Genomic DNA, 14,244 nt, shown 5'->3' with positions numbered 1-14,244 from the left:
CCACATGGCCATGCGAATCTGCCCATTTGGCTGAGGCCCTCGGGAGGTAATGGATCCTCCGAGGCTCTCTGAAACGACTGCCATGATTATTTGATTTTGGATAGAGGAATCTGGGGGGCACTTAACCCTGCCAAAATCCCCGGTTATATGGTTACCACCCAGCATTGTAAATGGTTTCCTGGGTACAGGAAACCATTTGCCTTGTCACTCAGTGCAGAGATCATATGGCATCTCTATATTGAGTGAGTGGATGCTGGGCACCCCCATCCACCAAAGAGCCCCCGTCCACCATGCATGCTTGTAAAAATATTAATGAAATCACATTTGCAATAGGTTAACAGAAACTGGTGTTAATGACAACAACTTAAAAAAAGGCTTAACAAAAAATAATGTTAAAAAGAAATGCTCAAAAAATATAGCTGAGAAAGAGGCGCTACTAAGTGCCCCAAGCCAAAGAGTATTCGGTACACAGATGCTATATATACTCTTGTTCTAACGCCTAATATAAACTATTCCATGCTGAGAAGTTTGCTGCAATAAGAGATTAGCACTGGACAAGGATCCTATTGATAGAGAAGTCGTATGAAAAAAATGGAAGGGGTAACATTGTCCTTTTCTGCCATCGAGCTTCGTAACATAATCTGCAAAAGGACGAGAATCTGAGCCAAGTTAAGGTAAAGGACCTATAGCACTGACCTCACGTGTAATGAGTCCCATCATGCCTGTCCAAGTCCTATCCCTTTGCAGTAAGCCCCAGGTCCTGTCAGGGGATCTCACTACGCGCATCTGTCGAAGGGTCGTGATTTAAGCACCTCTGATGGTTTTGTAAGCTTTTCCATAGCAAAAAATAAGTCGAGAGGGTACGTTCACATTCATATTTTATTTTTGCTGACTTAAGGCAAGTTGTGCAATCAACCAATCCAAAAATTTCCAGTCAAACATAGAGTGTATTAAGGCAATTGTGCATTAATAGCTTACGTGAAGTTCATGATCATGGACAGCATCTCCATAATGTTCCCCGCTGCCCCCACGAAAGTGAGTTGTTTGCCCTCTGGTGCCATGAGGTCATCTACCGTCAATGCCAGCTGTGCCACTAACTCCTCCGCTGTCACTAGCATGTGTGGCCGATGCGGGGACCTGCGACAAGATGGTGTACGGTATAGTGTTGACTAATAATGCCACTTGGATTAATATATACTGTCTAGCAGTGTATTTTTCGTTCTGAAAGTATGAATATATATTTATGTATTGTGCACAATATAGAACCTGGACATAATAAGCTTCTGTTTTCCAGCATGATTTGTGCTAACTTTCTTCAGTTAAAAAAACAACCGCGGTGATTGACCACGTTGTTCCGTAATATTGGCATAACCTTTGGCCATTCAGATCGTTCAGAATGATTAAGATTCAGGCTCAATTAAGTTAATTTAGATTCAAGAAAGTTGTTTAGATACAACAAGGTAAGTTACTGTCTGTACTCTTTTTTACTCTAACTTGTCCTAAAACTCTCATCTGCCCATCTTGAATGTTGAGTTATATCAACAGATCATCTCTCGAGTATAATGCTAGTCATGAAAAGGTATTATGGGAAGGATGTAGAGGTGCATTATTGTCTTTTTGCTGCCACTGACATATGTGAAGTAAGCTGCAAAAAGACGGAAAACTGATTATAGGTACGGTAATAAAAAAGTAGTTATTGTACATTCCAGCACACTTCAGTCCAACCAGATCTTTCAGGTCGCTCACTTTGGTTCGGTGTCAATTAGGTTCAGATACAGTAATTCAGGTTAACTTAGTCCCATCCTGGGATTTTCATCAATTTCAAATATTGATTTATATTTTTCTCGTCTCTTCCCCTGCAGGAATCATGAGATCTTGCACCATCTCTTATGTACATTAGTATACTAGTCAGTAATTTGCGGGAATGCAGTAATAATATAAGTTACCATGCAAGATCTCTCGTGTATCTTTTTTTTTTTAGCAATATCTTACAGGAGCATTGTTGACACACAAAATTTACCGTAAGAACTTCTGAGGGAAAAGACTTGGTGGATGGGTGAAACTTAGACGTTGATCGATAGTCCATGAAGCAGCTTGTAATGGCAGAGATTCTGGGTCAGTGAACGGCAGCCATGAGAACACTTTGGTTCTGTTGATGAAAAAGCAATCTGTCCATTAATTAAAACTCAGAAATATCGACTATTTACTTTACATTCATGTATGGTTGCAACCAATAGGATCACAAGGTCTGTTACTTATGATGTTCAATAATAATGTGAAAAACTTGAATGACTCCGACCATTTCACTGGGTTTCATAATTCACTGTTTATAGCCTCGATACTTACATTGGATTAGTATTTATGCTGGCAATTATATACGGATACTTCCCGTTACCTGAACACTAACAAGGTATCGATCACAACAGCGACGAGAGAAGAGGTTCGTGAGAGAGTCCTGTGAAGGTGGGGAAGAGTCTCGAGCTGGAGGCGAGGGATGCGAGTGAATACGAGAAGCTTTGTTTTCGGGACAAGCAGGAGGTGGCTCTTGAAGGTGGACTCAGCGAAGACAGCGAGGAAGACTGGGTTATCGCTCACCACCACCACTGGTACTCACCACAACGCATCACGAAGTTAGTAGTGTCAAAATGAATAATATCACGAAACTTATAGTGCCAACATAAATAATATAACAAACCTAATGCTGCTGACAAAATATATGATGACCCTAACGACGCCAACATGAATAATATCACAAAACCAATAGTGCCAACATAAATGTTAGGAAACTAATGCAAACAAGAATATTATCACGAAACTAATGGTGCTAACATGAATAATCGTCTGACATCGAAGAGACCCTAATACACCCCCTGACTACGATTTACACCTATCGAATATTCTACACAATCTTGGCTTTTGCTTGAGTCACTGGTGTGTCCTTGCAATAAGTTCTCATCGGTGGTGCAGGAAATGAAACAGGGATCTCTCGGTTGTGGGCCAAGTATACTTTCGACTACACAGCGCCAACTTGTAGGCATACTTAATGAACTAAAGTGTTATATGTCTGGTTCCTGCAGCCTGATGAAGCCTTTCTGTGTTTCATGCCGGCTACAGTAGGCAAAAAGGAACAGACCGTCGTCTACGGGAATAATATTAATCAATCGTGTGTTTTTATTCGAGAATATTTTCCAAGAACTCTGAATTATTGTTTCCAGATTCCAGTTTCTTCACACTAATTCAAATACAAGCCATGGCCACATACCTGTCGTGCAATGGCTATAGTCAGTGAGAGCTGTTCGTATGTCATGTTTGTGTTTTATTCACTAGTCGTCACCTCAGGCACTCCGACTCCCCAAGGAGCATGTAAGTGTGCTAGATCCTGAAAGAGAACTATCTATCTATCTATATACCTAGGCTGATTCCCCCATGGAAAGGGAGGTAGCCGAGACAGGACGACACACTCCGCATTTACTCATCCTTTCAAACACATTCATTCGCATCATAGCCCCAAAGGGGAGAAGGGACAGATCATCACCGCACCACACCGCACAAGAGTCAACCGCGCAGTGCAATCAGTGACATCCACAGCAGGACCCGACAGCAGAGCTGGTTTACCCCTGCCACATCATAACAGACCCATCCCCTTACCGCACCTGACCTGACTAGTTGATCAAACCGAATGCAGGAAAATATCCCCTCAGGGCTGCATCATCATTTATTCATTCACAATTTCTCTCCATTTACTTCTGTCACGCACAGCCACTCTTCCTTGCTCAACAGACATCCCTCTCACATCCAGCGCTCTCTTCACACTGTCCATCCATCCTATTCGTGGTCTCCCTCTCAGCCTTACACCTCTCACATCAGATCTAGTTATCTTTTTCACCAGTCGCTCATTATCCATTCTCTCCATATGCCCAAACCATCGCAACATCCTCTGCTCAACTCTATCAGCCATCTCCCGAACAACTCCAGTTCTCCTTCGCACTTCATAATTTCTCACTCGATCCATGCGCGTCATTCCATACATACTCCTCAGACACCTCATCTCCATTACATTCAAACCTGTCTTCTCTCCTACACCCATATTCCATGTTTCAGCCCCATATAACGCAGTTCGTACCACAACACCCTCAAACAGCCATCTCTTTACATCCATTCTAAGCGAACGACATCTAACCACCTTTTTCATTTCTCCCAGCACCTTTCCCACTTCATTCATTCTAAACTTCACTTCTGCTTCTATTCTTCCATCCACAGCAACATGTGATCCTAAATATTTAATACACTCTACCTCCTCAAGCAACTCACCATTCAAAACTATATTCATCCCCCTACCATCTACCAGCCTCTTACACTTCATCACTTCACTCTTATTCTCATTTACTTACAATTTCCTCCTTTCACACACCCTTCCAAACTCGTTTACCAACTAACTCAATCTCTCCTCTGAATCAGCCACCAGTGCAGTATCATCTGCAAACAGCAGCTGCTTCAGATTCTACTCACCACCATCAACATTCACCAGATTCAGACCTCCACCTAAAACTCTTGCATTCACCTCCCTTACAACACCATTCATATAAATATTAAACAACCAAGGCAACTTCACACATCCCTGTTGCAGCCCCACTCTCATGGGAAACCAATCACTCACAGCATTTCCCACTCTTACACACTCTACTATTTACATAAAAACTCTTCACCCCTTTTATTAACCTACCATCAAGTCCATACAAACTTAAAACAGTCCACAAAGCCTCCCTATCAATTCTATCATACGCTTTCTCTAAATCCATGAATGTCCAAAACACATCCTTGCCTTTCGCTACATACTTTTCACCAATTGTCTCACAGCAAACACTCGATCCATGCTCCCTCTCCCTCTCCTAAAGCCACACTGCTCATCACCAATCACTCCCTCTGTACCCTCTCTAACTCTCATAATTAACACTCTACCATACACCTTACCTACAACACTCAACAGACTTACACCCCTAAAGCTAGTACATTCATACTTATCACCCTTGCCTTTATACAACGGGACCACACAAGCACTTGCCCAGTCAATTGGCACCATACCTTTCACAAAGCACACATTCAACAGTCTTCCTAACCAGCCAACAATAGTCACACCACCACCCTTCAGGCATTCCACAGCACACTCATCCATACCTGCAGCTTTCCCTGTTTTCATTTCCTTTACTGCCTTCTCCACTTCCTCCTTCGTGATCAAAGAATCATTCAACTCTCCCAACACATTTATTCCTTGCACCCTTCCATCCGCCACAGTCTCAGCCACCCTTTCCTCCTCTACATTTAACAATCTTTCAAATTACTCTGCCCATCTCTTCCTTAATGCATCCATCTCAATTAACATCCTTCCATCCTCTGCTTTTACTCGCTCTTCCTTCCCAGACTCTCCCTTTGGAACCCTTTTCACCTCCTTCCAGAACATTTTCTTATTCTGTTGAAAATTCTCAGTCAGCTGCCTACCCCACCTCTCATTTGCTGCCAGTTTAGCATCACGCACAGCCCTTCTCGCCCTATTCCTCTTTTCCTTATACCTTTCATATGACACCTCATCCTTCCTCTGCAGCCACACTTCATATGCACGTCTCTTCTCAGCCACACCCATACTTACTTCCTCGCACCACCATTCACTTCCTTTTCTTACACCACCACCCACACGTCTCACACCATACACCTCTTCTGCATGCCCCACCACAGCAATCTTAAACAACTGCCATTCCTCCTCCACACTGCCATTTTCCTGATCTTTCACTGCCTTCCACTCATCTTTCCATTTCTCCTGATACTCTATCATTTTCTCTCTTTTATCCAACTCACTCACTTTCAAAACCTCCCTGCCACATCTAACCCTCCTAGCTCTCACCCATCTCATACCCACTCCTAACTTTCCCTCCACCAGGTAGTGGTCAGACATACCTCCACCCTCCCCTTTCAGAACTCTCACATCCAACAATCTTCCTATTCCATTCCTGGATACAACCACATATTCCATCAAAGCTCTATCAACAACCCTTCCAACCTCCTGTCTCACCCATGTATACTTATAAATATCTTTCTTCTCAAACAGCGTATTTCCAATCACCATCTCTCGCTCAACGCACTTCCCTATCATTCGTTTCCCATTTCCATTTCTTCCAGGCACACAATGCATACCAACTACCCCTTCAAATGCTACATTTCCCACTCTAGGATTCAGATCTCCCATCATTACCACATTCACATTCGCTCCAAAACTCTGCAGACACTCATCAACATCATTCCAGAAAGACTCCCTCTCTTCCTCATCCCTTTCACTACCAGGCCTATATGCACTCACTAACACCCACAACTCTCGTTCAAATTTAGCTTTCGCCCACATCAGTCTCCATGACACCTCCTTCCATTCAATCACACACTGCTGTACTTCCGGATTCACCAACAAGGCCACATCTTCTCTTGCCCTTCTTCTATCAGCACCTGATAATCTTCCATTCACACTTCCAAACATAGGCTCACCCTTCCCTTTCATCTTTGTTTCACCCAAAACTAACACATCCAACTTTCTTCTCACAAGCATTTTCCCAATCTCCTCCATTTTAGCCTCAATCGTACTACATCCACGCACATTCATAGACCCAATCTTCAGGGTACGGGGATAACTCAATCCCCCATCCCTTTCTCTGGCCTGTCTCGTTTTAGGAACTAAAAAACACAGGAAGGGGTCCCTAGTCCCCTCACTCCGCCCCTTTTAGTAGCCTTTTACGACATTCAGGGAATACGGTGGCAGTTTTCTTCCTAACACAACCTGACCGCAGCGTACTAGTACCACTCCATAGTGCGGCCAGATTGTGAGAACACATAAAGAGAACACATAATGATAAATCTTTCGTAGTCTTCATAACTGAAACAGCAATAAGGATAATTAGAAAAATAAATTAAACATCTTAGCTGTAAGTATCACAATTTTGATTAACTTTGGACAGACTGGCTTGTCTAGTTCATTCAGTAGCATAAAGGATTAAAGCCGATAATGTGAATTACTGTACTTGCATCCTACAGTAAAGTAAGAACTGACCTAATGTTTAAGTCGATCCTATCAGGCTCTTCTGTTGCTGCTCTGAGCAGTTTTTACATTATTGTTGTGCTTACTTATTTGCGTCATGGACATCGTTCATGGGGAGCCATCTGTCAGCAGTAGGACAGAAAAGTGAGAAGACCGGTCTATGGCCGACATGTCATCTAGTGCAAGGTGGCTCTCCAGTGATGCTTTGGTCGTGTCTGAAAAATACGTGGGTGGATAAAGGCACACTTGTACAGTACTGTTTTTAGTACAAGTGCTGGAGTATTTGTCTGGCAATATGCACGAAAATCAACCCTTCATCTACCAATGTCTTCTCTCTGCTACTTAAAACTGTCTGCAGCCATAATATTATACAAGTAACACAGCGAAAAGCAAGGAAAGAATCATATTCAGTCAATCAGTGATTCCTATTTGGCGAGGTTAGGTTGCACAGTTAATGTTCGTTTTATATTATAGCTCAGTTAAATCAAGAACTCTACCTACGAGTAGTTGTGTAGGTATGGATAAGCCATCTTTCAAAAGATCATAGCTCCCTAGAGTTGCAGTCGCTTGAAACATCCGATAACCCATCATTAATCGGAATTCTGTGTACCTCTTTTTTGATATCGTAAGAAGCAAGCAACCGAAATAATTAATAATAACAAAATAACTTGATGATATTTGGTGATGCACATATAATAACCTTGATCAAAATTAAAGAATTTTTTTTTTCCAAGCACTTTCTCTTTCCTGGAGTCTACGTGCCTGTGATGTGATGTAGGTGGGCATGGACCAGGAGGCAGATGACCTCCAGGCCGAGCCATATTATCCCCGCACCCGCCGACATCATGCCAGCACCACCACCACAGAAACACGTCACGACCACCACCGCACACCTCCGCGATCACCACACGTCACTACCGCAAAAGAACACCTCCGCCACCACCACACGTCACAACCACCACCGCACACCTCCGCCACCACCACACTTCACGACCACCACTTGTAAAATCTGCTGCCAAGCAATTGGGTGTGCTAAGCCGACTCCGTTCCTTCTTTGCCCCTGCACAATGGTTGACTATACAGGGGTTTTATCCGCCCCTGTGTGGAGTACAACTCTCATGTGTGGGGAGGCTCCCCACATACAGCTCTTCTCAATAGGGTGGAGTCAAAGGCTATTCGTCTCATTAACTCTCCCCCTCTTACTGACTCCCTTCAACCTCTGTCTCTTCGCCGCAATGTTGCATCTTTATCTCTTTTCTATCGCTACTTCAATGGTCACTGTTCCTCTGAATTGTCTGCATGCATTCCTCCACTTCTACGACGGGCGTGTAGCACCCGTCTAGCAGCAAACTCTCACCTCTTTTCTGTCCAACTCTCTAATGCAAGAGTTAACCGTTACTCCCAGTCCTTCATTTATGCAACAGGTCAACTCTGGAACTGTCTCCCTCTGTCTGTATTTCCTGCTTCCTATGATCTCTAGTCTTTCAAACGCAGTGTGTCCAGGCATGTCGAAATGAATGGATCTTGAATTTGGCTCTCTCTTGTATTTTGTTTTTCTCTTGGAAGGAACAGTTTTGCGGGCTCATGGCCTTTGGTTCCTTCTTCCTCACAAAAAAAAAAAAAATGTCGAAATATGTTACGATCACTATGGCACGCCTCCACCACCATCACATCTATTTCTTGAATAAACCTCCACCATAACACTCCTTGGGAGAGTTACATTATGAAACCGTAAATCTGCTCCACTGCGTAACTGAAGGTATATATTTTGCTTTTGGAAAAACAGGTATAAGTCGGCACTCCATTTTTTTTCCGTTCTTTAAAAAAAAAAAAAAAAAAAAAAAATGGCCATAATGTTTTTCTTTTGACTTAGGTTCGTTTTTGAGAAAGAACAAGAGAGAGGGGAAAAATTTTAATATATGCTGCAAAAGCAAATCCCATTTAGGAGAGGGAGTTGATCATAAGTTTGTGAAGTCAAATCCTGACCAACAACCAGAAAGCAAAATCAATTTGTGGTTTATCCTAATGTATTCCATTTTGATGTACAGTTTCTTGGATGAGGAAAGTTACTTAGTTTTTTTTCCCCATTTCATGTGTATCTAAAATCACAGAATAGTCATACGAAACTCATACTTCCATAATTTTTCATGCACTGTTACCAACACATACATCAGAATGTCTGATAAGCTTGATGATATGATATTCGAAGGAAAATGGATTTTATTCAATATTACATTTTTATTATGATTTTCCTTACACATTACTATATATATCCCATTGGAATCCAGAGTTGATAGGCTAGGCACTGCTCCGGCATTGTCCTAAGCATTCCGTCCTCCACCTATCGGCCCATAGTTGCGAAGTTCATAGGTCCTTAACCGGGGTTTCCCTACTTCATTAAGGTTTGAAATTTCCAGTTCTGTTCAGTACTGTCGACACTGGGCTTCAATGGGTTAAAGAAACTGATAGATTTGCCAGCTATTAACCTACTAGATACAAGATTTGCTGGGCGAGGCACTGTTCCAGCAGGGTCCTAAGCTCCACCTATCGGCTCATACTCGCGAAGCTCATAAGTCCCTACCCGGGGGTTCTCTACTCTATCAAGACTTAAAATTTCCCAGTTCTCTCCAATACTCTGGACGCTGGGCTCCAATGGGTTAAATATATATATATATATATATATATATATATATATATATATATATATATATGTATATATATATATATATATATATATATATATATATATATATATATATATATATATATATATATATATATATATATTGTTACGGAACAGAGAAAGAAAATGTACACTTTAAGTGAGAATACTAAAAATCACTACTGTCCCATAAAGTTCCAGGTTCAAAACAAAAGAGTTAGGTAAAATTACAAGTTAAAGTTTAATGCACAAACTAACAACAAAACATTCAGGACTCATAAGGATAATGTAATGGCAAAAAACAGGTTAAATATATGGTTAACTGCAATAGCCTCTATTAACACGAAATTAGCAAGAGTAAATTTACCTAAGTCAGCCCTGATAAAATGAAAATACACTGGGTAATGCTCAGTTAATGCAAGATAAATTATTACAGATACAAAATAGTATTAAAACTGGCTGACAAAATGAATCCTACATAAATTACAAAAAAACTCACCAGGCCCACAAATCAACACCTCACGCTACACAGTACAAGGAAAAAATGCAACAACAGTTATACTCAAATTACACAGCTCCTAGATGGTTGGAGACTTCCGGAGCACTCACAACAATAACTGTACATGGGAGGACAGAGATGTGAGCAAAATGAGGAGTAGATCTAAGTGGCAATTAATGTAGAGACTGAGCTTATTATATAGGGGCCGGCAGAGCTTGATACAACTTGTAAGAAGGACGCGCAAATGAAGCCATGGGGACAAACAGTTGACAATCCCGCTCCGAACAACAGAAAGGACGACTTACTCTACTATAACTGTAGAAGGGGGGAACTGAGGCAGAACACGCTCGTGATCAAACATGCAGCATACTGTGCATTAAAATTACACAAAGGATGATGAAATCATAGGCTATGTAACAATATATATATATATATATATATATATATATATATATATATATATATATATATATATATATATATATCCCATTAGATCCCACGGGTGCTGGGCAAGGCACGGCACTGGGTGGGTACTAAGCGTACCGCCCTCCGCCTATCGGCTGATAGTCGCAAAGTTCATAGGTCCCTACCCGGGGGTTCCCTACTTTATACAGGCTTGAAAAATCCTAGTTCTGTCCAATATTCCGAACACTGGGCTGTCCAATCAGCGAAGGTAAGCAACGTTGGATCTGGTTAGTACTTGGATGGATGACCGCCTGGGAACACCCAGATGCTGTTGACATCCCTATGTGTTAAGCGGGGTTGGTGGAGGATTAGTGCCCCTCCCTGTAAAACAATTAACTCAAAGCCCTTGGCCACCCCGTTTGGGATACATGGCGTCTGGCAATGAATGAATATATTTATGTATGTATATATATGTGTGTGTAAATATATACATATATATATATATATATATATATATATATATATATATATATATATATATATATATATATATATATATATTGTTACATAGCCCATGATTTCATCATCCTTTGTGTAATTTTAACGCACAGTTGCTGCATGTTTGATCACGAGCGTGTTCTGCCTCGGTCCCCCCCTTCTACCGTTATAGTAGAGTAAGTCGTTCTCTCTGTTATTCAGAGCGGGATTTTCATCTCTTTGTCCCCATGGCTTCATTTGCACGTCCTTCTTACAAGTTGTATCAAGCTCTGCTGGCCCCTATTTAATGAGCTCAGTCTCTGTATCATTGCCACTTAGATCTACTCCTCATTTTGTTCACATCTCTGTCCTCCCCTGTACAGTTATTATTATTGTGAGTGCTCAAGAAATCTCCAAACATCTAGCAGCTGTGTGTAATTTGAGTATAACTTGTATTTTTCTTGTACTGTGTAGCATAAGGTTAATTCTTAGGCCTAGTAAGGTTTTTGTAATTTATGTAAAGGTTCTTCTTGTCAACCATCATTAATAATATTTTTGTACCTGTAATAATATATCTGGCATTCACTGAGTATTATCTGGTATCTCATTTTAACAGGGCTGACTTAGATAAATTTACTCATGCTAATTTCGTGTTAATAGAGGCTATTGCAGTTAACCATATATTTAACCTGTTTATTTGCCATTACATTATCCTTATGAGTCCTGAATGTTTTGTTGTTAGTTTGAGCATTAAACTTTAACTTGTAATTTTACCTAACTCTTTTGTGTTGAACCTGGAACTTTACGGGACAGTAGTGATTTTTAGCATTCTCACTTAAAGTGTACATTATCTTTCTCTGTTCCGTAACATAAATTTGGTGACCTCTTATCAGGATATTCAGGATATTATCATAAGGATATTGCTTAATATTTTGTGACTGTTACTTATTCATGATGTCTACTATTACTACGCTTGATGAAGCCAAAGATTTTTTGTCAAATGTGCAAACAGTGTGTGATGTAGAAAACAGAACAAAGAATGAACTTAAGCTTGTTGCTCAACAATTGGGAATTGCAGTTCACTCTCATCATTCTAAAGATCAAATTGTTGACATGATTAATGAAAGCTTGTTTAATGTAACTCCTCCAAATGAGCAAACGCAGATTGAATTAGCTAAGTTACAGCTAGCCCTGCAGGAGGCTCAGGCTAAGGAGGCGGAGTCTCGTGTTAAGGAGGCTGAATTTCAAGCACGTGCTAAGGAGGCTGAGTCTCAGGCTAAAGGGGCGGAATTTCAGGCCCGTTCTAAGGAGGCTGAGGCACAAGTTGAAATTGCTAGGATTCAGGCAGACCATGAGTATCGCATGAAACAAGGTGGAACTGGATCATCTAGCTCTGATGATTTTGATGTGGCTAAAAATGTTAAACTTGTCCCTCCTTTTAATGAATCTGATTCAACAAAGTATTTTCAGTTGTTTCAGAGGGTAGCTACAGATTTTAATTGGCCTAAAAATTATTGGCCAGTACTTCTTCAAACTGTTCTCACCAGTAAAGCTCAAGTAACTTATGCATCTTTGCCTCAGGATCAATCTGATAATTATGATGTAGTTAAGAGCTTGATTCTTAAGGCCTATGAGCTTGTTCCTGAAGCCTATAGAGTAAAATTTAGGACAACTTACAAGCAAGATAAGCAATCCCATGTTGAGTATGCAAAAATCAAAGAAGATCTGTTAGAGCAGTGGTTAAATTCTAAGAATGTGAATTCTGATTTTGGTAAATTTAAGCAGATGATTTTGCTGGAGGGCTTCAAGAGGTGTATTTATAAAGATGTAAGCCTATATCTTGATGAGAGAAGAATAGATAATTTGTCTGATGCTGCAGTTTTAGTTGATGAATATGTTCTCACTCACAACAGATATTCTAAAGAAAAAGGGAAAGCTGAGAGTAAGTACGTTGCCTCTACTCAGAGTACAGGTAACAGGAAAGAGAATAAAGATGATGTTTCTCAGGAAGTAAATACCAGCTTCACCTCTAGATTTCAGAAAAGTAAATGTACTTATTGTAGTAAGCTTGGTCATACTACGGAGAGATGTTTCAGGAGACAGCGTGATGTGAACAAAAAGGAGTCTTTAAATATTCAGTCAATTGGTCTAGTGTCCATTCTTGAGAGTTCCCAGAATTTTTTAACTGAGTTAACTGAACCTGCTTTGAGGGGTAACTTAAATTCTCATGATGGAGCTCCTCTTTTGAGCTGTAACGTGGGTAACACTCTCAAGAGTTCATGTGCTAATTTCCTGTCTGATGGTTTTGTCAGTCCTCTGAACAGTAATGACAGGAAATCAGTTCAAATATATCGTGATACAGGTGCTTGCCAATCCCTTATGCTGACCAGTGTTCTAGGCTCTAATGTTAATTCCTCTGATGAAACTGTAATCTTACAAGGTGTAGGGAATAATTATTTCTCTGTCCCTCTGTGCAGAGTGAATTTAGAGTCTGGTTTTGTTAATGGTTCCGTTATGGTTGGGTTGGTTGAGACACTCCCAATGTCAGGTGTAACTTTCTTACTTGGAAATGATATTGGTGGATGTCAAGTGTGTCCAGCTCCTCAGTTGTCTAGTGAGCCAGTGGCTGCGTCCCAGGATTGTGATGTTCCTGATGTGTTCCCTGCATGTGCTGTCACTAGGGCTAAGTCTAAAGTTACTGGTGATTTAGAGGATAATGATGATGATGATGTTATCCTAGCTGACACTTTTCTTGCTAATTTGGACCACTCACCAGATGAGGCAGTACCCCGTAATGTTGATAATTTGTCTCGTCAAGAGTTGGTTGAGTTGCAGGTTGCTGACCTTGAGTTGAAAGGTCTAGCTAACTCTGCTTACAGTGAAGAAGAGTCAGCCAGTGCTTCTACTTGTTATTATGTAAAGTCAGGAGTACTTATGAGGAAGTGGAGACCCCCAACAGCATCAGCCTACTGTGAATGGGAGGTTGTACATCAAGTTGTCATCCCTCGTGTTTGTAGGCAGGATATCATTAGAGTGGCTCATGATTCCAGTTTGGCAGGACACCTTGGAGTGAGGAAGACTGTGGCACGCATTTTGAAACACTTCTACTGGCCAGGTATCTTCAGG

This window comes from Coenobita brevimanus, chromosome 16, assembly GCF_032717465.1.
Source record: "Coenobita brevimanus isolate Jiangsu-jjx chromosome 16, ASM3271746v2, whole genome shotgun sequence".
NCBI classification, from domain to species: domain Eukaryota; kingdom Metazoa; phylum Arthropoda; class Malacostraca; order Decapoda; family Coenobitidae; genus Coenobita; species Coenobita brevimanus.
The sequence above is the reverse complement of the archived record's forward strand: the minus strand, read 5'-3'. Positions refer to the sequence as shown.